Source organism: Somniosus microcephalus, chromosome 5 (genome assembly GCF_052327205.1).
Source record: "Somniosus microcephalus isolate GS21.2 chromosome 5, FLI_Smic_1.0, whole genome shotgun sequence".
Taxonomy (NCBI): Eukaryota; Metazoa; Chordata; class Chondrichthyes; order Squaliformes; family Somniosidae; genus Somniosus; species Somniosus microcephalus.
This window is the reverse complement of record NC_140991.1, coordinates 116963861-116986854: the sequence shown is the minus strand read 5'-3', so window position 1 is coordinate 116986854 and position 22994 is coordinate 116963861. Positions and strand designations below refer to the sequence as shown.

Below are 22994 nucleotides of genomic sequence, written 5' to 3'. Positions count from 1 at the left end.
CAAATCTGTTACAGAATAAAATACCTAGCTGCTCCTCAGTAAGCATATCACGGGTAAGAATTCCTCTGGTCACAATATGTAGTGACATTATAAGTGCATTCATGAAAGTTTCCTCTGTTTGCTGTTTCTAGAAAAATCTTAACCACATTCTAAAATACTGAACTGAAGAAATCTCATGAATGCACTTACAGTATCCCTACGCATAAGGGTAATTTCCTGAGTTAATTGTTCCAACATGGAGGCTCCATCACTGGAAGTATATATTGGTAATTCAGGTATGTGCTCCTCCACCCATTAAGGTTATCCCTGTAATGTCCAGAGGATTACTTATTTCCATGATGGCTAACCCAGACCCCTTCCCTTAATTATCTCCATTTTCAATACTTCTCTCCTGGAGGCACTGAACTTCTATGAAGCTAGAATTCCACAAGGGTGTACATCCATCCACTATTTCCTCAAATGGCTGATCTTTATACGTGACCCTAGACTGAGAGAGTCAGCGATCTGTTTGACCATGAGTGGTGTTACAGCTGAGCCTGACCCTGTCCACAAGATGCACACTGACATATTCCAGCACCAATGAGTGAATGGTAGTCAGGTGTGGGGACCATAGGTGTGTTGGTTAATTCTTTGAACGTTCCGTACTATTTGTGACAGAGGTACTGTGGAAGATCAGCTCCTACATAGTAGCATTAAACAAAAGTTGAAATACATTTATAAATAATTTATAGTACAATTTAATCCTTTCTATATAAAAAAAGCTCCATTGATGGATTAGTTGACAAGTGCTCTGTCCAGTGGAACTAATCTCTTAAGTTCGATCCCTAGTTTCTTCTGTTAACCAGGTGGTGGTAAAAATACTACAGTTGACCTCTTGTGTCCTTGGGCTAAAGAAAGTGGACATTTGCCAGAGTTCCTGCACTTGGTCAATATCGAAACACCCAGCTGGAAACCCACACTTGTGTATGTTGGGCTCAGCTGTAATGCCTCATTCTCAAATAGCCTGACAACAGTCATGGTCAACATTCACACATGAAGAGCTACCTGGGTGAGGTCCCACTGCTAGCATGTGGAGCATTGCTTGAGTTAGCGCCATCAAGAGAGGTGGGGAGAAAATTGGGAGAATTATTTTTCCAAATTATATTTCTGTTTAAAGTGGCTCAAAATTATTACATCTGAAATCTGTAAAGAACTCAGCTTTGTGACCAGTGGCACAACCTCTTTTCACTTTTCCAAGATGGTAGGAAACTAGTATTTTTGTTGCACCATCAAAAGTATTACCTCAGGTAATTACAGAGTATGCCTCACATTTGTTTTAATTTATTTTAGGTGTGTTTAGTCTTCCATATGAAGTACAGCTTGTATAGTCGTTCTTATATTAACTTTGATTTTTATAGTTGTCTAGGGGAAGCAGAGTAATGCTCACAAATCAAGATAGGTATCATCAGGATAGTATTTCCGTTGCCAGTGTGGCAGCTGGTTGGTTAATTTAAAATCAGGTTGTGAATACATGTGACACAATTTTCTCAGTGCAAACATATGCAGTGTTTTTGATTAGTTTATCGAGATTTGCAAACTATGGGGAGTGTAGAGAAAAATATAGAGAAGTTCTCAGATTCTTCCAGGCACAGTGTGGTACAACATTGTTTTAAATGGTTTATTTTATTGACGCTATTATCGCAGTCTTTTAGCTGGCAGACAGAGTAGATTTTACCTGAAACCTCAACTGGTGCCATCTGTGCTGTTCCATATTTGTCTGAAGCGGGGTGGGTTCTGCTGCTTCGGTTTCTCTTTTCCCAAGGTAATGTGTTATGCCTCTGTGAAGTGGTCCATCTTGTGAAAAGGCCAATCAGTGAGGGTTAATGAGTTTACATGGCATTACAATCTGGAGTTCAACTTGGAGCCCTGTGTTAGGGGAGGAATGGGAAATGTTCAGCGCTTCAATGCTTAGAAGATCATTCTTGCTTGTTACATAGTAAATGAACCAAAGCTTGAATAGTCTGGAATTCTGATATAATTCCAGTCTGATGCTGCTTTTGGAAGTGATTGATTGTAAAGACTCTGATTTGAACATCATAAAGATTGTTGAAAGATGTTGTTTGAAATGTTATGGCTATGAATGTGGAAGCAGCATGCTGGCGCACATGATGCATGCCATTGCTTATCCATATTGCCAGTAGAAAACCACAGATGCAGCTGCATCAGGTTAGTGGCTTAGCTCTTGGATTAAGATATTAACTGTACACTCTAGTGTCGCATCTTCCATTATTGGCTATAGCACTGTGTTTGTCATCGGTCAGTATTTCTGACTGTTAAATGCCATAATATAACAGTTGAATTATGACACACATTCTACAAGTATGTAAAAAGGAAGAGAGTAGCAAATATAAGTGTTGGTCCCTTAGAGGCTGAGACAGGTGAAATTATAATGGAGAATAAGGCAATGGCAGAGACTTTAAACAAATATTTTGCATCTGTCTTCACAATAGAAGACACAAAATGCATACCAAAAAGAGTGGGGAACCAAGGGGCTAATAAGAGTGAGGAACTTAAAGTAATTAACATCAGTAGAGAAAAAGTACTTGAGAAACTAATGGGACTAAAAGCCGACAAGTTCCCTGGACCTGATGGCTTACATTCTAGGGTTTTAAAAGAGGTGACTGCAGAGATAGTGGATGCATTGGTTGTGATCTTCCAAAATTCTCTAGATTCTAGAATGGTCCCAGCAGATTGGAAGGTAGCAAATGTAACTCCGCTATTCAAGAAAGGAGGGAAGAGAAAAAAGAGGGATATACAGAGAGGGATATACAGGCCAGTTAGCCTGACATCAGTCGTCGGGAAAATGCTGGAATCCATTATTAAGGAAGTGGTAACAGGGAACTTTGAAAATCATAATATGGTTAGGCAGAGTCAACATGGTTTTATGAAAGGGAAATCGTGTTTAACAAATTTATTACAGTTTTTTGAGGGTGTAAGTAGCAGGGTAGATAAATGGGTACCAGTGGATGTATTATATTTGGATTTGCAAAAGGCATTCGATAAGGTGCCACATAAAAGGTTGCTACACAAGATAAGGGCTCATTGGGTTGGGGGTAATATATTAGCATGGATAGAGGATTGGCTAACAGACAGAAAGCAGAGAGTAGGGATAAACGGGTCATTTTCAGATTGGCAGGCTGTAATTAGTGGGGTGCCGCAAGGATCAGTGCTTGGGCCGCAGCTATTTAGAATCCATATTAATGGCTTAGATGAAGGGACTGAGTGCAATGTATCCAATTTTACTGATGATACAAAGCTAGGTGGGAAAGTTATCTGTAAGGAGGACACACAGAGCCTGCAAAGGGATATAGACAGATTAAGTGAGTGGGCAATAAGGTGGCAGATTGAGTATAATGTGGGGAAATGTGAGGTTATTCACTTTGGTAGGAAGAATAGGAAAACAGAATATTTTTTAAATGATGAGAAACTATTAAATGTTGGTGTTCAGAGAGATTTGGGTGTCCTCGTACAGGAAACACAAAGTTAGCTTGCAGGTACAGCAAGCAATTAGGAAAGCAAATGGTCTGTTGGCCTTTATTGCAAGGGGGTTGGAGTACAAGAGTGAGGAAGTCTTGCTACAATTGTACAGGGCTTTGGTGAGACCACACCTGGAGTACTGTGCACAGTTTTGGTCTCCTTATCTGAGAAAGGACATACATGCCTTAGAGGCGGTGCAATAAAGGTTCACTAGATTGATCGCTGGGATGAGAGGCTTACCCTATGAGGAGAGATTGAGTAGATTGGGCCTAAACTCTCTGGAGTTTAGAAGAATGAGAGTTGATCTCATTGAAACATATAAGATTCTGAGGGGGATTGAGAGGGTAGACGCTGAGAGGTTGTTTCCCTTGGCTGGAGAGTCTAGAACTAGAGGGCATAGTCTCGGGATTAGGGGTCAGCCATTTAAAACTGAGATGAGGAGGAATTTCTTCACTCAGAGGGTTGTAAATCTTTGGAATTCTCTACCCGAAGGGCTGTAGATGCGGAGTCATTGAGAACGTTCAAGGCTGAGAATGATAGATTTTTGGATTCATGGGGAATCAAGGGATATGGGGATCAGGCAGGAAAGCGGAGTTGAGGTCGATGATCAGCCATGACCTTATTGAATGGTGGAGCAGGCTCGAAGGGCCGTATGGCCTACTCCTACTCCTGCTCCTAATTCTTATGTTCTTTTGTTTTTATGCATAAAGACTGATACATTTTTGTGATAATACTTCGCAAACTTTGGAGTGATGGGTGCACTGGCTTGTGTCTTCTGTGACACTCAAGTTTTGGAAATTGCTTATGTAAAAAATCTAACACATGAAGTGACTATGTAATTACAAAAAGAAACATCATTCTTGGGATGTGGGATCTGCTGGCAAGGCCGGCATTTAGTGCTGATCCTTAGTTGCCCTGAAAAGAAGGTGGTGGTGGTAGTGGGCTGCCTTCTTGAACAACTGCTGCTGAAGGTGGCCCCACAGTGTTGTCGAGTGAGAAGTTCCAGGATTTTTCCATAATAAGTGTAACAATTACTCTTAAATTTAAATTAATGTACCTCGGATATTTGTGTGAAATTGTAATAGCTCCACTTGCAAATGCCTGAAAAGAGACCAGTGGTACTGCAGTTATCATGAGCTGAACAGAACCTGTGGGCTAGCAAATAAAAATACATGTGGTATTAAAAAATATGGGTTACATAATCAGAATATTGAAGAAATTAGGAATCCTTTAAGTTAAAAAATGTTTTCCAGAATGACACTCCAAGCACTTTTAAAATTCTTATAAAGACAAACTTTCATCAAATCTGGATAAATGGTTTTACACAGTGGCTTATTTATGCAATCAAAGTATGAGTCATGTGAGGGATCAGTGGCCTCTGCTGGTTGAGTCTCCCGAATGCTTTGGATGATTTCTCCTGGGTCAGGGTGCTCTCTTCCCAGTAACTGCTACAGGTGCAAATGAAGAGGATTTTTTTTATTGAAACTTAAATGAAGTAGATGCAGTTGATAGTTTTTTTGCATGTCTCTGCAAATGTGCGCAGCAGGAAGTTCCATCCAAGCACAGATTCTAATTTAACATTTCCCATTTTGTCATTTTAGTCAGAATTTAGGATCCAATGACAAACTGTGAAGCTAAATGTTTGCACATTTATCAAGCCCATACTGCAGTGCCCCATTCCATTTGTGTAAATATATACCAAGGCCAATGTCTGGAGCACTCTGTACTCCAAAATCATTCCAAAGTTTTCTTCAAATAACGATTATTAGAATGCCATGTGTAAAAATGCAACTGAGGCTGGCGAGGTACGCAAGATGACGTTACAAGTAGATAAATACCACTAACAGAGGTAACTGTTGTCATCGAGGACACAAGAATTCTTTAAAACATGCCATTAGATCCATGCAACCCAATCCATTTTTAATCTACCACCTTCTCATATATCTCAAACACTTAAATTTTCAAAAATGCATCCTATTGGCTCTTGAATCCGTTTAAGCTGTCTGCTTAATAGCCTTCTCTGTTAATTTATTCCACGTCTATCATCATTATATTAAAAAAGTTCCACCTGACTCCCCTTCTCACCCCTAACTTCCTAATGTTTAATTTGATAGGTGCATGAATCTATCTATATATATATAAACGGATGCTTCTTTCTGTCTGTCTGTCCTTCTGTCTGTCTGTCCTTCTGTCTGTCCTCACGTGTGCGTCTGTATGGTATGCGCTCGAAAGTTATAGAGCGTACCTACGCGTGCGTTACGTCGAAAGAAAGCTTACCTTTCCAAAACGGTCTTAAGCGTATTTACGTTTCGGCCGGGCAAAAATCGCGCCCGCGGTATCCGAAAAACCTTCAACATTCCGCTCATTAGCATCTCATTATCCGCTCATTAGCGACAGAGTGACCTCGAGGTCGACCAATCGTACGCCGGGTTGCTGGTGCGTGCGGCCGGGCCCTCCTACGGTCGAGTGACGGGACGATTGACCAATCCTACGCTTTGGTGACCTGACGGTCGACCAATCGGTGCGTGTGTGGGCGGGCCTTATCGTTCTGAACCGAGGTGAGTCGCCGCCATCTTGCTTCCATTCTTTTTCCTGCTTTCTGCGTCTTTCTTTTCAAATATACATTTCCAGCAAAATAAAATTGCTTTCATTACATTGTTTAAAAAAAAACTTCATTCATTTGTAAATATTTTCTCTAACCTGAAGATTCTTTTTCCTACCTTTCCCCGTTTTTGTTAGGCCTGAAAGCCTGGGGCTTTCTTGCCCAGCCAGGCCCGAGCTACGTAATTGTCCCACGGCTTCTGCAAAGCTCCCCCCCCCGCCCCCCCGGTGTCACGTTACCCGGGGCAACGGCGTCAGCCACGAGGGTCAGGGTGCGCGCGCAGCAGGAGCAGCTGAGACGTGGCGTCTCTCTGTTCCCCGCTCGGCTCGGGCGGGGGGGGGGCGGGGCTCTCGGGAGTGCGGATCTCGGCCGGGGCTTGGTGAGCGGGAAGGGTTACCCCGGCAACCGGGCCCGCCGGCCGGGGCAACGGCGTCAGCCACGAGTGTCAGGGTGCGCACGCAACAGGAGCAGCTGAGACGCTGCGTTTCTCTCTGTTCCCCGCTCGGCTCGGGCGGGGGGGGGCGGGGCTCTCGGGAGTGCGGATCTCGGCCGGGGCTTGGTGAGCGGGAAGGGTTACCCCGGCAACCGGGCCCGCCGGCCGTCTCACAGCCGCAATCGGCGGTCTTGAAGCCAGCTCGGGAGGGCGGGGGGCCGTGCTCGGAAGATCAGGCCTCCGGAGTTCGGTGCTTGGTGGGGGGGTTGGGGTGGGGTGGGGGTGGTGGGTGGGTTGGGGTGTTCGGGTCGGGGGGGGCAACCTCGGGAGTTCGGGGGGGTGAGCCTCGGGGGGGGGCGGGGATCAGGGGGCTCGGGAGTTCGGGGGGGCGAGCCTCGAGGTTCAGGGGGTTCGGGGACTCTCCCCCTTCCCCTCCCCCCCTCTCTCCCTCCCTCTCTCCCTCCCCCTCTCCCTCCCCCTTCCCCCTCCTCTTCCCCTCCCCCCCTCCCTCTCCCCCCTCCCCTTCCCCCCTCCCCTTCCCCCCTCCCTCTCCCCTCCCCTTCCCCCCTCCCCTTCCCCCCCTTTCCCCCCTGCCACCCCTCCCCTTCCCCCCTCTCTTTCCCCCCAGTCGCGCTCTCTTCCCCCCAGTCGCGCTCTCTTCCCCCCAGTCGCTCTCTCTCTTCCCCCCCAGTCGCTCTCTCTCTTCCCCCCAGTCGCTCTCTCTCTTCCCCCAGTCGCTCTCTCTTCCCCCCAGTCGCTCTCTCTCTTCCCCCCAGTCGCTCTCTCTCTTCCCCCCAGTCGCTCTCTCTCTTCCCCCCTGTCGCTCTCTCTCTTCCCCCAGTCGCTCTCTCTCTTCCCCCCAGTCGCTCTCTCTCTTCCCCCCCAGTCGCTCTCTCTCTTCCCCCCCAGTCGCTCTCTCTCTTCCCCCCCAGTCGCTCTCTCTCTTCCCCCCCAGTCGCTCTCTCTCTTCCCCCCAGTCGCTCTCTCTCTTCCCCCCAGTCGCTCGCTCGCTCTCTCTCTTCCAACAACAACATGCCCTCGAAAAAGCCTCGGCACCGCCGGGCACTCCAGCTAGTCTATCTATATAGGAATAAAAGATGCTCAGTCCAAATAATCAATTCATATTGTTTGTTTGGTCTTTGCCAATTTTTATCCATCATTTTTCTTTAGTTTTTACTCCTTTACTGAAGCTTTTGATTCCTTGCTGGGGCACAGGTACTGGGTGTCCTCCAGTAACTCACCCACAGGTACTGGGTGTCTGCCAGTATCTCACCCACAGGTACTGGTTGTCCTCCAGTATCTCACCCACAGGTACTGGGTGTCCTCCAGTAACTCACCCACTGGGTGTCCTCCAGTATCTCACCCACAGGTACTGGGTGTCCTCCAGTAACTCACCCACAGGTACTGAGTGTCCTCCAGTATCTCACCCACAGGTACTGGGTGTCCTCCAGTAACTCACCCACAGGTACTGGGTGTCCTCCAGTAACTCACCCACAGGTACTGGGTGTCCTCCAGTAACTCACCCACAGGTACTGGGTGTCCTCCAGTAACACACCCACTGGGTGTCCTCCAGTATCTCACCCACAGGTACTGGGTGTCCTCCAGTAACTCACCCACTGGGTGTCCTCCAGTATCTCACCCACAGGTACTGGGTGTCCTCCAGTAACTCACCCACATGTACTGGGTGTCCTCCAGTATCTCACCCACAGGTACTGGGTGTCCTCCAGTATCTCACCCACATGTACTGGGCGTCCTCCAGTAACTCACCCACAGGTACTGGGTGCCCTCCAGTAACTCACCCACAGGTACTGGGTGTCCTCCAGTAACTCACCCACAGGTACTGGGTGTCCTCCAGTATCACCCACAGGTACTGGGTGTCCTCCAGTATCACCCACAGGTACTGGGTGTCCTCCAGTATCACCCACAGGTACTGGGTGTCCTCCAGTATTACCCACAGGTACTGGGTGTCCTCCAGTATCTCACCCACAGGTACTGGGTGTCCTCCAGTATCTCACCCACGGGTACTGGGTGTCCTCCAGTATCTCACCCACAGGTACTGGGTGTCCTCCAGTAACTCACCCACAGGTACTGGGTGTCCTCCAGTATCACACCCACAGGTACTGGGTGTCCTCCAGTAGCTCACCCACAGGTACTGGGTGTCCTCCAGTATCTCACGCACAGGTACTGGGTGTCCTCCAGTATCTCACCCACAGGTACTGGGTGTCCTCCAGTATCTCACCCACAGGTACTGGGTGTCCTCCAGTAACTCACCCACAGGTACTGGGTGTCCTCCAGTATCTCACCCACAGGTACTGGGTGTCCTCCAGTATCTCACCCACAGGTACTGGGTGTCCTCCAGTAACTCACCCACAGGTACTGGGTGTCCTCCAGTATCTCACCCACAGGTACTGGGTGTCCTCCAGTAACTCACCCACAGGTACTGGGTGTCCTCCAGTAACTCACCCACAGGTACTGCGTGTCCTCCAGTAACTCATCCAACTGGCCAATAGTTCTGTGTGACCTTTGACATGAGTGTAGCAGGATATTTGACCACAGGAAGCAGCATGACTACTTCCATTCCTGTCCTCCTCCGAATTCCTCACAACCTCATGTAGTACAGGTCACTAGGTCATAATCAAGAGTGGGAGCCCGGGGCCAGTTCTAACCTCCCTACCCCATTTTTTTTCTGAGCCCTTTTGTCGCCCTCCCCTTTTGGCTACCCTGGCTACAGCGAACTCAGTTTAGACTGGGATTGAACCAGGCCTGGCTGGCTCAGCTACTCATCGGACACATTTGCTGAACGATGGAGGGAGTAAATGCATGTGGTTTGAAACCAGTTTGAAATTTGTAGATCAACTGTTGCAGACGGTAAAAAGAAAACCTCAGGCCTAATCTACTGTGACTGTTACAACATCAAAGTGCCAATTTCCAGCTCTCTGCCAAGCAAAAATATCAAGAAATTGTGGGCACGCTGCCTACAATTTTCCAGCCACTAATTTTAATGGGTTGGAAACCATGGGTCACCTGCCCACCATTTCCAGGTGTGCCTAGCTGCAGACGAAGCTTCCTGCTGGTAGCACAAACCTGGGAAATTACCCCTCATATGTTACCTATACAGACTTGAGTTAAGGAATGAGGAAAGGCTGGTTATGAGGCAATTTACAAAGAGATATCTAACAATGTTTTGCAATCGTTCTTATTTTGGGCTGGCTCCTGACCAACTTGTCTTAACTTCTTTTCATTTATAGGCGACAGTAATCCAGACATTAGCTTTGATTTTGTTGTAATGTAGAAACTAAATTAATGCATTAGTTCAAGCCTAGAACTGGTAAATCAGGTCTCTCAGCCTATCAAGTGTACTGATTTTGCATGAAGCACTAGGTTTTCTGCAAAGAACACTGGTGAAATGTTTAATGACATTTATTTATAGGATCTAATAGACAAACTGAAAACCCATTTAAATATATGGAGCAATGTTTACTTCTCAGAGTGAGGTATATTAAAATAGATCACATTTTGATTGTTAAATACTTATACTTTAGGGTTGGCTTTTAGTTGACTGATCTCTACTTAAAGAAGACAAAGTAGCTAAGAATTTTTGTTTAAATGAATGTAAAGTCCTGAAAAATAATTGGAGGAGGGTTTGTGTACCAAAAGAAACTGTAGTATAATGGACATACCATGGCCCAGAAATTCCAGAACGGGGCTTGCAGCGCGTGCAAGCCCCGTATTTACACTTACCCCGCGCTACTGCCGATCAGCTCCAGGGACGCCTGGAATTGGTGTTTCCAGAAGAAGAATCCCGGGCAGCGTATGACGTCACGCCGCCCAGGAGTGCAGCCAGCTCGAAGCCAGGAGCGTGCAGTGCAAGTGAGACACGCCCCTTGAGGTCTCAGTTTCACTGGACACGCCCCCAATGTTTCTGTCAAGCTGCTAACCATTTTTACATGCAAAGCAGCAGTTTAAATAGGTTTTTGGAAGTTTTTTGAAGATTTTGGTAACTTTTATAAACATTTTAAAATGTTTACATTATTTTGAGTAATCTGAAGTAGTTTTAAACAGAATTAAAGCAATTTAAAGACTTTTAAAAGCCCTAAAAGAATTTTTTTAATTCCATTTATTTATTTAGCAATGTCGTCGTCATACATGTCTTCACACTGTTCCCTTTGGGGAACTGTATGAAGTGGTGGAAGGATTTATGGCCGTGATTAACGCTCATTCCGTGACCGTAACCATCTTTGAACCAGCCATTAGGGCGGTTAGTCCTATGGCGGGAGGGTTTTACGGGCTCCCACAAGCTATACAAGGAGGGGGGGCCGCCCACACCCACGGACGCAAATATCCCACTGGATGTCAACCCAGAATTTAGAGCCGGAGCTCCGACTCCACTTGCCGGGACTGTCTGGAGCGGGGTTCGAAACCCTACCCTGATCTGGCCCAGCGGCGGGGATCCTACCGCTATGACAAAGGCCCAATCCGATTAGCAACGTGAAATGGCAGCATAGGGCTCCAGTCACGGGGAGGGAAAAGGCGCAGGAAACGTATGGGTGTCACCTTTTGTGCGGAGTGGGCCTTTTGCGTAGCAGTAAGCATCCCCGCCGCTGGGCCAGAAGGAGTAGGGTTTTGAACCCCACTCCAGACAGTCCCGGCAAGTGGAGTCGGAGTTCCAACTTTAAATTCTGGGTGGACATCCAGCGGGATACTTGCGTCCGTGGGTGTTGGTGGCCCCCCCCCCCCTCAGATGGGTTGTGGGAGCCCGTAAAACCCTCCCGCCATAGGACTAACCACCCTAATGGCTGGTTCAAAGATGGTTACGGTCACGGAATGAGCGTTAATCACGGCCATAAATCCTCCCACCACTTCATACAGTTCCCCAAAGGGAACAGTGTGAGGATACGTACGATGATGACCTCTTGCGCAATGCACCTCCTTGGACCCTCAGTCGCAGATGCGAGGGGGCAAGTCGTGCAATTGTTAAATTTTTCATTTTATTGACATGTAAAATGTTGGCCCAGTAATTCCCTTCCAAATGCGCGAGTACGGTCGGGGTACTTACGCATCTGGCCGGATGAAATGCCGGTTTTCAGCATGCACAGTGCATGTGGGGAAAACCGGCATTTCCTGTCCTCTGAACGAAGGGGTTCAGAGGCAGAACGCGTGCGACTGCACAGGCAGCGCGTGCGCAGTATAATTCGCCGCTTTCATTAATGCTTTTAGTGAGGTCAAGTCATTACAACTTACACATGAAAAAAGCATGGGTACAGTTGCTCCAGAGGCTGCGGAGGAAGATATTTATTATCGTGGAGCTTCTGAAAGTATGTATGTCTGTATATATTCCTTTACTTATGTGTATGAATGTATTATTTAATTATGACTTTCAGAGAAAGTAACTTATTGGAAAATCATAATTAAAAACATGCATTCATACACATTAGTAAAGGAATATAAAACATACATACATATACGTAAAGGAATATATGTGGACATACATACATAACTCATTCTCACATTCCACTCACACAGCCACAATTGCTCCTTCTACCTACCGTTCTGAAAACCCTTTTAAAAAAAAAAAAAAAAAAAAAAAAATTTAACTTTAAAACTTACTTAAAATTTCTTAAAATAACTTCCCTCCCTTTCCCAAACAAAAATATTGCATTTCAGAAGCTCCACGATAAAATGTTTCTTCCTCCGCAGCCAATGAACCACTTTACACTTGCTTTTTTCAAGTGTAAATTCTGAGGACTTACCCTCACGGATTTCGTGAATGAAATCTACGAAGTTCACTGCGCAAGCGCTGCCTGTGCAGTCGCACGCGCTCGAGGTCTGGAAATGCCGGCGTTCCCCGCGTGCGCTGTTCATGCTGAACGCCGGCATTTCCAATGGCCAGATGCGTGAGTACCCCGAGCGCACTCACGCCTTTGGCCGCGAATTTCTGGCCCCATATTTTTATGTTATGTTACGGGCAGTTGCATTAAAGTTTCTGTACACAGTAATGTGGTGTGACTGAAGACTTAGAATCTGTCGTCTTTCAAGCACTTCAATTGAAATTATGCAGGATTATTATTCCAGAATATGATCATTTGTGCAGTGCTCCGTAGCAATATCTTGCTTTCTGATGCTTTAGCATTTCCCAGTTATTACAGGGTAACAATTCAAAGATGTTTGGCTTTTTGAGCAGATGGTACTTGTTGCCTACCGTATTAGGCTTGATTGTTTACTAAACTTAATTGGCCTGAAACAGTGACTGTAAAATTCTTCCATTCCCACTGTCCATATAACATAGAGGCTTTTCGTCACTAATGCTTCTAAAACTCCTGTCCTGTCTCCTTGAAATCCTGGATGCAGCCTGTACATTTGAAGTAATCATGTTACTGTCTGACTTACAAAGGAATGCCCCCTGAATCTCTCTCTAATCATGTCTTGCATACAAAAGCTGTAAGGATTTTCCCCTTAACTATGGTTTGTCTTGATGTATTGGGAGATTTTAATCTGAAAGTTAACTCATAATTTTGTAGGCAAATATCTAATTTAAATGCTTTGGGGTGCTCTATTAATTGTTGGTTATATTTTTTGTTTCCTGATGAATGTTCATAGGAGCATTCAGGGAATGCGGGAGATGTTGCCGAGCACTATTCACATCATCAAAAAAGTAAACGCAAACTGGAGTGTTATCCAAAGAGATACCACTATTAGAATTGCAAATGTGTAATCGCTCTTCGAGCCAAACGTCACTCATCTTGAGTTTTCTTCATTAATCTTCTGGCTGGTTATGGTTTTTGCATTTATCAACTCCATTGTCATACTGCATACTTTTCAGATTTCCTACCTTGAGGCTGAATGTTTGGAGTCCACAAATCACTTCTTATGATTTGACAACAAAATTTATTAACTGTGAAGGAATTGCAATTTTTCCCTCAAATAATGATTCAGCTTAAGTTGAAATATTATCCCAGTCTCCGTACAAATGCATGGAGTAGCATTAATTAATTATTATTTTCCCTCGAGTGCAATGTGTGTATGCGTGTCTACTCATGCATGGCTGCTCTCAGAATCTTGTTCTATTTTACTTTTATTTTTAGATTTTTCTTCATTGTTCTAGCTCTGACCTGTTGCATGTCTGCATGTGCATTTGTGTCTGCTTTATTTTTGGCTCAAATCAATTCTGTATTAATACTCCTGGCGTTGGAGTGATTAGCTCCCTTTCCTGTCCTAAGGTCCTTGAACATGGCAGCGTCACCTGCTTCATGCCCATTTTCCCAATAGCTTTGAACCCCTTCAGTCCAGTTTTCACCCTGCCCAAGGCAGTAAGATCACCCTGGTCAAAGTCACCAATGACATGCTTTGTGATTGGAGCACGGTGCACTATTCCTCATTGGCCTATTTGACCTCTGGAACTCAACGTGGTTGACACTCTGTCTTCCTCCTCTGTTTCTCCTCTGTATTGCTGCTCCATATCATCCCTTTTGCTTAGTTCCACACCTATCTGCCCCATTGTAACCGGCACATCTCCTGCAATTGCTTCTCCTCCTGTCCCCACATAATCACCTTGGGAGTGCCCCAGTTTCCACCTTTGGCCCCCTTCTTTTTCTCGTCTACATGCTGTCCTCGGTGACATCGTCAGTAGACATGAAATCACTTCCACTTCTACCTCTGCCACCACCCTTGACTCCACAGGCACCAGCTAACTGCATAAACTTTCTCTGACTTAACATCTGCAAGACCAAAGCAATCTTGTCCAGGTCACGACAAAGATTCCGCACCCTTGCCTCCTAATTCCATTCTCCTCCGATCTGCTAGCTCAAATTAAACCCAGCAATGCACAGTTTTTGTGTCCTGTTTGACCATGAGTTCTGCATCAAATCCCTTATCATTTCCACCATCATGACTGGATATTTCCACTTCCACGATACACACCACCATCTCAGCACAACCCCAGACTGGCATGAGGTTGAAAAGGCCATCCGACAACTGAAGAACAAGAAGGCCTCAGGAGCAGATGGAATCTCTGCTGAGGCACTAAAGCATAGCGTGGAAGCACTACTGGCGTGAATTCATGAACTCATTTCTCTTATCTGGAAGGAGGAGAGCATGCCAGGGGATCTCCAAGACGCCGTCATTGTGACCATCTTCAAGAAAGGTGACAAGTCCGATTGTGGTAATTAGAGAGGAGTTTCTCTGCTGTCTGCCACAGGGAAAGTCATCACAAGAATCCTCCTCAATCGCCTTCTCCCAGATGCCGAAGAGCTTCTCCCAGAGTCGCAATGCGGATTCCGCCCACTAAGGGGCACAATGGACATGATCTTCACCATGCGTCAATTACAAGAGAAATGCAGGGAACAGCACCAACCGCTGTACATGGTCTTCTTTGACCTCACAAAGGTCTTTGACACTGTCAACCGTGAGGGATTATGGAGTGTCCTCAAATTCGGCTGCCCTCAAAAGTTTGACACCATCCTATGCCTGCTTCATGACGACATGCAATCCGTGATCCTGACCAACGGTTCCACCACAGACCTAATTCACGTATGGACCGGGGTGAAGCAAGGCTGTGTCATCGCACCAACGCTCTTCTCGATCTTCCTTGCTGCAATGCTCCATCTTACCCTCAGTAAGCTCCCCACTGGAGTGGAGCTAATTTACAGAATAAACGGGAAACTGTTCAGCCTCCGTCGCCTCCAGTCCAGATCCAAGGTCGTCCCATCCTCTGTGGTCAAATTACAGTATGCAGACGACGCTTGTGTGCGCTCACTCGGAGGTTGAACTCCAAACCGTCGTCAACACCTTCCAAACCATCGTCAACACCTTCACCGAAGCGTACGAGAGCATGGGCCTTACACTAAATATCCATAAGACAAAGGTCCTCTACCAACCTGCCCCTGCCACACAGTACTGCCCCCCCGATTATCAAAATCCACGACAAGGCCTTGGACAACGTGGTCTACTTTCCATACCTTGGGAGCCTACTGTCAACAAGGGCAGGCGTCGATGACGAAGTCCAACACTGCCTGCGTGCCAGTGCAGCCTTCGGTCGCCTGAGGAAGAGAGTGTTTGAAGACTAGGATCTCAAACCCGTCACTAAGCTCATGGTCTACAGAGCAGCAGTGATACCCGCCCTGCTGTATGCCTCAGAGACATACAGCAGGCACGTCAAAGCACTGTAGAGGTACCACCAACACTGCCTCCGCACGATCCTGCAAATCCATTGGCAGGATATGCGCACCAACATCAGTGTTCTCACTCAGGCCAACATCCCCAGCATCGAAGCTTTGACCACGCACGATCAGCTCCGATGGACGGGTCACATCGTCTGCATGCCAGATACGAGACTTCCAAAACAAGTGCTCTACTCGGAGCTCCGGCACGGCAAGAGAGCCCCAGGTGGGCAGAGGAAACACTTCAAGGACACCCTCAAAGCCTCCTTGAAAAAGTGCAACATCCCCACCGACACCTGGGAATCCCTGGCCCAATGTGTACAAAGTGGAGGAGAAGCATCCGGGAAGGCGCCGAACACCTCGAGTCTCTTCGTCGGGAGCAAGCGGAAGCCAAGCGCAAGGAGCGCACGCCAACCTACGCACCCCACCCACTGTCTGCCCCACCTGTGACAGGGACTGTAGGTCCCGCATTGGACTCATCAGTCACCTGAGAACTCATTTTTAATGTGAAAGCAAGTCATCCTCGGTTCCGAGGGGCTGCCTAAGAAGAAGCTATTCAGCAAGCCTTACTTGAAAGTGTGTGCGTGTGCGCGCGTCTCCATAGTCACAAAACCTCCCAAGACTCGTACTTTAATGACTACTTGGGTACCATAGGGCAGGGACCAAATCCTAGCATTTCAGGAGAGAAAGAAAATTGGCAACAAAAAACTCTTTTTGGAGTTTGATTGTAAAATTGGTTTATTTGTTGTCATACGGTATACACAAACTGTCAAGAGCAGCATTATCTCAATTTTTGTTAGTTAAGATACCATCCAGTGAACGGATCCACATTGGGTCGGGCTGATGCAGTAGGTTCGGAGACTGCCCCATCCTTGAGACCTAGGTCAGAATCCATCATGGGATGGAAGTCTCCATTCTCTGTGTGCTGCAGGAAATGAGTTTGAGCAGTTACTAATGGGAATGAATTCATGGTGCAGAAGTGATCATAATTTGACACAAATTGTCACCAAGTAGCCAATTTCACTCAGAATCACAGAATTGTCTGTTATGGGAAAAGGAGATTATTCATAATGTTACAATTCCGTTACAGTTGGAGTTGAGGCACACTGATCGTCAGAGCATAATGGGACTTTACTTTGAATTTAGTCTTCGCTGTACTTAGTCTGAAAATGCTCATTGCTGAAATTGAGTGCCAAAAACACTGACCTCCCTCAACTTGATGAGTAAAATAAATACAATTTGATGGTACTAGCGAAAGAAACTATTGCAAACTGTAAAATTTAAGTTTATTGACTACTTCAAAAATAATGTGCAGCTTAGATTGAGTATTAAAGAAGACAATTTCTTAGTTGAGCTAAATTAGTTAATTTTGCTAGTTTTGCTTTTATACTCTATGTATGTGTGTTGTTAGAAACCCTTTGAGCATATTGTTATGCAGTTCAGATAGTGTTCTGATGGTAATAAAATCAAAGTGGTAAATTGCTACTGAACAAAGCATTGAAGATGCACCGACTCAATACGTGAACGCTGATTTTTTTTACGGCTGGCAAAATCTGTGCTGGGAAAAACTGGCTGCCTTTGGTAGATGTACAAAACCTGGCTAGCAGCTCAAATTTAAAACAATGTGTACACTTAAAGATAAGTGGCTGCACAGAAGAGCAAATATTGTTTCAGCCTGACCAATTTTAAATATTTATCAACTTTTACCATGGGTGGGATTGGCAGAGGAAGGTTAAGAAAAATACCAGGCAAAGGTGAAAGGAAACCCATTGTGGAGGCAAGTGACAGAATGAGGCGGTGCCAACTTGCTGTTTGATGACTGGCAAGGTTGGATTTGAGGGGAGGGGGGGGGGGTGGTGCTGTCTTTGGCACTTGGCACTTTCTCCAGAAGTACAAATCTTGGAATGAGAAAACAGTTCTAGGCAGCAAAAAAATGAACTTGTCAACTAAATTTAAAAAGCGATCTCTTTAAGAAGGTTAATCCGACAGGCCAGGCAATTCACTAACTGCGAACATTTCAACTAGGCAAGGAGTGATCCCAGCAAGAAAGACTCGAGATCCAGCAAGGCACAGCTTTGAATACAATTTGGAGCTTTAAGGAGGTTTGTGCTGTCCATCAGCACATGCTCAGGAATAGCAGCTTCTTTTCTTGACTGCAAAATATGGCCCACTTGATCATTTCCCCCTCTCTTTTCCCCCCCCCCACCACCCCCGGACTCCGAGGCCTGCACACAGAAGCACGGGAGGAAAGTTGACCATTGCTGCAACAGCAGTCATGGCCAGTACTGCGGGGCTTTCAGGCTGCTACAAAGAAAAGCAACAGGAAGGCCCCCAGTCCCAACGATCCTAGTGCCGCACCTGAACAAAAAAGGTACTTATCTTTTTGGTGCCTCCATGTGCTTGCTGCCTGCCTCTTCTTTGATGTGCCAAGCGCCTAGGCCAGTTGCTGTGGCAACGGGTCTGTGAGGGCCTCTAGGAAATTAAGACAGGAGACATGGTGACATCGCTCCCACCTCATTAATAAGCCACTCTGTGCCTGCTCCAGACACTCGGGCTCCACCACTCGCTCGAGCCGCCTGCACCCAGTTACCTCTGATTGGTGGATCAAAGAAGTCAGGCAGCAAGCACATGGAAGCCCCTGAAGTAAGTGTGCAACCCAAGGGGGTGGAGACCTGCTTGAACAGGTCATAGTCCCTGCCTCTTTTTCCTGTGCTTTATGGCCAGGAAATAATCTTCCCTTGGGTGCAAAGCAGAGGAAAATCAGCTCCTTGTTGTTATTTCAAACAGTGTCCTGGAGTCTGTAAACTGAACAAGCAGGTTGGACCTCGGTTTGATGTCTCATCACCTCCCCAGCGGAGGATAGAGAGCCCGTCTCCGGCATGCAAATGTTCCCAGTACCAGAAATACAGACGTGGTCAGGAGGGCTTTAGATTATGAATTTTAAGCAACCTTTAACTAAGAATTGTGCAAGAGGTGAATAGTCAGTATTGATAAATAGACTCATTCTAGTTTGTATAAAGATTTCAGATGCAGCAATGAATGGCTAGATTGTTCGCGAACATGTTCTAACCTGCTTTTTCTTCCATATACTGATGTGGAGAAGCTCGTTTTGTGTCCAAGGAAATGGTCGATGCTCCAAAGTGCTTCGCAGTCAACAAAGTACTTTTGAAGTATCGGCAGTGTTGTAATGTAGGCACACACAGCACTGTGATTAGTGACCAGATAATCTGTTTTTTGTGGTAGTTCAAGGATAAATATTGGTCAGGACACTGGGAAAACTCTCCTGTCCTCCTTCGAATAATGCTATGGCATCCTTTATATCCAGTTAGATGGGAGCTTGGTTTAACATCTTATCCAGAAGACAGTATCTCTGACAGTGCAGCACTCCCTCATTACTGCACTGAAGTTTCAGGGCATGAACCCACAAACCTTCTCATTGAGAAGCATGAGTGCTAATAGGGAGCCAAACTGGCATTTAGTTGATGGCATTTGATTGGCTGAGGTGGGAGTGTGCAGACTGTGGCGTGTGATTGTATTTTCCACTGACCTATTTAAAGAGCCGCCAACATTGAAACTACGTGGCTGCACACTGAGTTGCATTCATGGGAATGTAGAATTTGCACTTGCTTTCTTACAGTAAGTGATTCCTCTCCTACCATTTGTTGTGGAAAATGAGCCCAGACTGATCTTTTTTAGTCTTTTCCACAAGTAGTTGAATATCTTTGCAACACAAAATCATAGAATTTTGCAGCACAGAAGGAGGCCATTCAGCCCATCGTGTCTGTGCCAGCTGACAAAGAGCTACCCAGCCTAATCCCACTTTCCAGCTCTTTGTCTGTAGCCCTGCAGGTTACGGCACCTCAAGTGCATATCTAAGTACTTTTTAAATGTGATGATGGTTTCTGCCTCTACCACCCTTTCAGGCAGTGAGTTCCAGACCCCCACCACTCTCTGGGTGAAAAAACTTCTCAACTCTCCTCTAATCCTTCGACCGATTACTTTAAATCTATGCCCCCTGGTTGTTGACCTCTTTGCTAAGGGAAATAGATCCTTCCTATCCAGGCCCCTCATAATTTTATACACTTCAATTAAATCTCCCCTCAGTCTCCTCTGTTCCAAAGAAAACAGCCCCAGCCTCTCTTTCCTCATAGCTAAAATTCTCCAGTCCAGGCAACAGCCTCGTAAATCTCCTCGGTACCCTCTCTAGTGCAATCACATCTTTCCTGTAATGTGGTGACCAGAACTATACGCAGTACCCTAGCTGAAGCCTAACTAGTGTTTTATACAGCTCTAGCATAACCTCCCTGCTCTTATAGTCTCTGCCTCGGCTAATAAAGGAAAGTATCCCATATGCCTTCTTAACCACCTTATCCACCTGTCCTGCTACCTTCAGGGATCTGTGGACGTGCACTCCAAGGTGTCTCTGTTTCTCTACATTTCTCAGTATCCTACCATTTATTGTGTATTCCCTTGCCTTGTTAGCCCTCCCTAGACGTATTACCTCACACTTCTCCAGACTGAATTCCATTTGCCACTTTTCTGCCCACCTGACCAGTTCATTGACATCTTCCTGCAGTCCACAGCTTTCTTCCTCACTACCAACCACATGGCCAATTTTTGTATCATCTGCAAACCTCTTAATCATACCCCCTACATTGAAGTCTAAATCATTGATGTATTCCACAAAAAGCAAGGGACCTAGTACTGAGCCTTGCGGAGTGTGTTGAATGATAAAAAATTATGCACAATTTTTTTTCATATATATTGTATACAAAGCTACAATTAATTTTAAAAAAAAGTCAATTTTACTGCTAAGTTGTTAATTCCCTCAGTATCATTTTAATAATAGTTTCTGCATAAGCAGTTTTCACCGCTAGAGTCTCCGATGCACTATAGTAGTCTCTGAAGTCCAATAGATATGAGTCAGTGATGGTTAAATGGTAACTTTTCTGTTTTTTTTAGCTCAGAAGAGAAACTTGTTTTTCAATCTTTACTGTTTTTCTCCTGTCCCAAAGCTCCCTCTCTCTCATAAACGTTGGCTCATGATCTGAGCACTGATGCTACCAGTTTAAGATCTAGCTACTGGAAGTTATCAGATAAGCACAATCTATTTGAACTTCTTTCCCAGATGAATGAAGATGATTATCATACTTCTGACTCCTCCTAGTTGGCACCTGCAGTGGGATTCAAGACAAAACAATGAATAATGCACAAGCAACCACACAACTCACTACATTTACATAAACATATTTAACTTGCTTGCAAATACTTATTTAATCTCAAATATATTGGTATTCTTACAATGAAATTCAACCTAAGTTAACTAATTGGACATACATACTGTCGGTGTTGTAATCAGTTATTACACTGGCCTAGAAATGCAGCCAAATATGAGTCGCAGGGAACGATCCCTGCGCCTGAATGGATAAGTTCAAGGTGCACGTAATATTGGTCCTTGGGCTGCATTAACATCGAGCCAGCAAGCTGCAGACACCTATGGGCATCCCAAGGCAGTGACCCTCAGGTACATCATTAAAGGGGACGGGGGGAGAGGGGCATTGGCGGTGATCGGGAGAGAGGATAGCGGTGGTTGGCATTGGAAGGGAGGTCAATGGTGGTGATCAGAGAAGGTGGCGGTGGTGATCCGGGAGTGGGTTGAGATCACAATTAGGGGTGGGGGATCGGCCCATGTGGTGTTAATGTGGGGCCGAGAGGAGCATTCCTGCTCCTCCTGGCTCCACATACATGTAAGCATATTTTGAAATCTTACCTTTTTGATGGCGGCCTGCAGCGATCCCATTAAGGACTGCCTTGTTTGGCCACATTTTCCTGAATGGCGCTGCTGCTGGCTGCCTCAGGGCTGCCCAATATTGCAGAACAAGCCTCAAACAGGTGTTAGGCCCCTTATTTACATATGCACAGACACTAATGCCTGTTTCAGGCATGGGCTCTGGATGCCTGTGCTTTTGCCTACATCAATATGATGGGCAGTACACTTCTGGTTCGCAATGAATTTGTGCTTCCTGCCCACCATATTGGAGGCTTAGTAGGCCGTTTAGCGCCTGAAAAAGGGCGCTGTGCGATCGAATTTCTAAGCCATTTGTGGGTTTGTTCTAATTTATTCAGATTTTCTGTAGTCTTGTGGTATACAAATGTTTCTGGAGTTTTTCTAGTACAGGGTACCATAATAACTCACAGCAATACAAGTCAATTCAGTTCAAATGGTATAAGTCTTTGGTACTTGGTTTTCAGATCTGATTAACTTTTGCAGAAAGCATTGGCAGTTGCATATAAAAATACTGTGCTTATTGATCAGGAATTGAAGGGGTCTCAAGATCTCTGCCACGTGGGTCCTTACAAAACATACCATCATATCCAGTAATATTTCTTCAAATGAGTAAATACTGCATCCAAACATGTACTGAAAACTGAGTAGCTAAATCTGTGAAATTTGGGTACAGTGAGCTAGTTTTATAACCGTGTTCCTTGATGCTCTATATAGCATATTATAATGAAAGGTATGCAGTTGAGAGTTTGAAATAACAAGTGCCATATCACAGAGAAGCTAATACCAGAGATGAATGTGGTTTCTTTGAATTCAGACTGCTTTGGAGACAAGAAAGCATGAGTTCCTCAAAACTGTAGTTCTAATGTTAAAATTACAATACACAATTCAAAATGATGGCAGTTTTTACTTGCTTTATGACTTTAAAGCTATTTTGCAAGGAATGTTGCTTATGCTAAAAACACTTGATGATGACAGAAGCATTACGAGGTCATTTCATCTCTACTCTGAGATTGAATGGACATCATGAGGCTTTCTCTTTCTGTTTTTCTTTCTCCCCCCCCCCCCCCCCGCCTTCTCCCACCCACTCTAGACCACTGGGGATCAGACATTTATATATATGTTGGGTGCATTATCCAGCAGTACCTCAAGAAATGGACGTTGCCTTCCAGTGCAGGGGTGTTCTCCCAGTGGCTTGGCCAATATTTATTCCTCAACCAACTTCACTAAAACAGATGATCTGGTCATTTATCTTATTGCAATTCGAGACCTTGCTGTGCACAATTTGGTTGCTGCGTTACCTACCGTACACCAGTGACCACACTTCAAAAGGACTTCTTTGGTTGTAAGGTGCTTTGGGATGTCCTGAAGTTGCGATATAAATGCAGTTCCATTCCTTTCCCTTTTCCTTTCTTGCAGACAAGCTCTGATCTGTTTCACTATCAATCATTTGCTTATACAAAGTGTTCTGCCATGCTTTATGAAGGCACTCCTAATGAAAAT

At 45.5% G+C, this 22994-nt stretch overlaps 1 protein-coding gene across 10 annotated transcripts in view; it reads left to right on the top strand.

The window, feature by feature from the left end:
* tns3 (tensin 3) overlaps nt 1-22994 on the top strand; it is a 532570-nt gene that overhangs the window by 439944 nt on the left and 69632 nt on the right. The window lies entirely within an intron of this gene.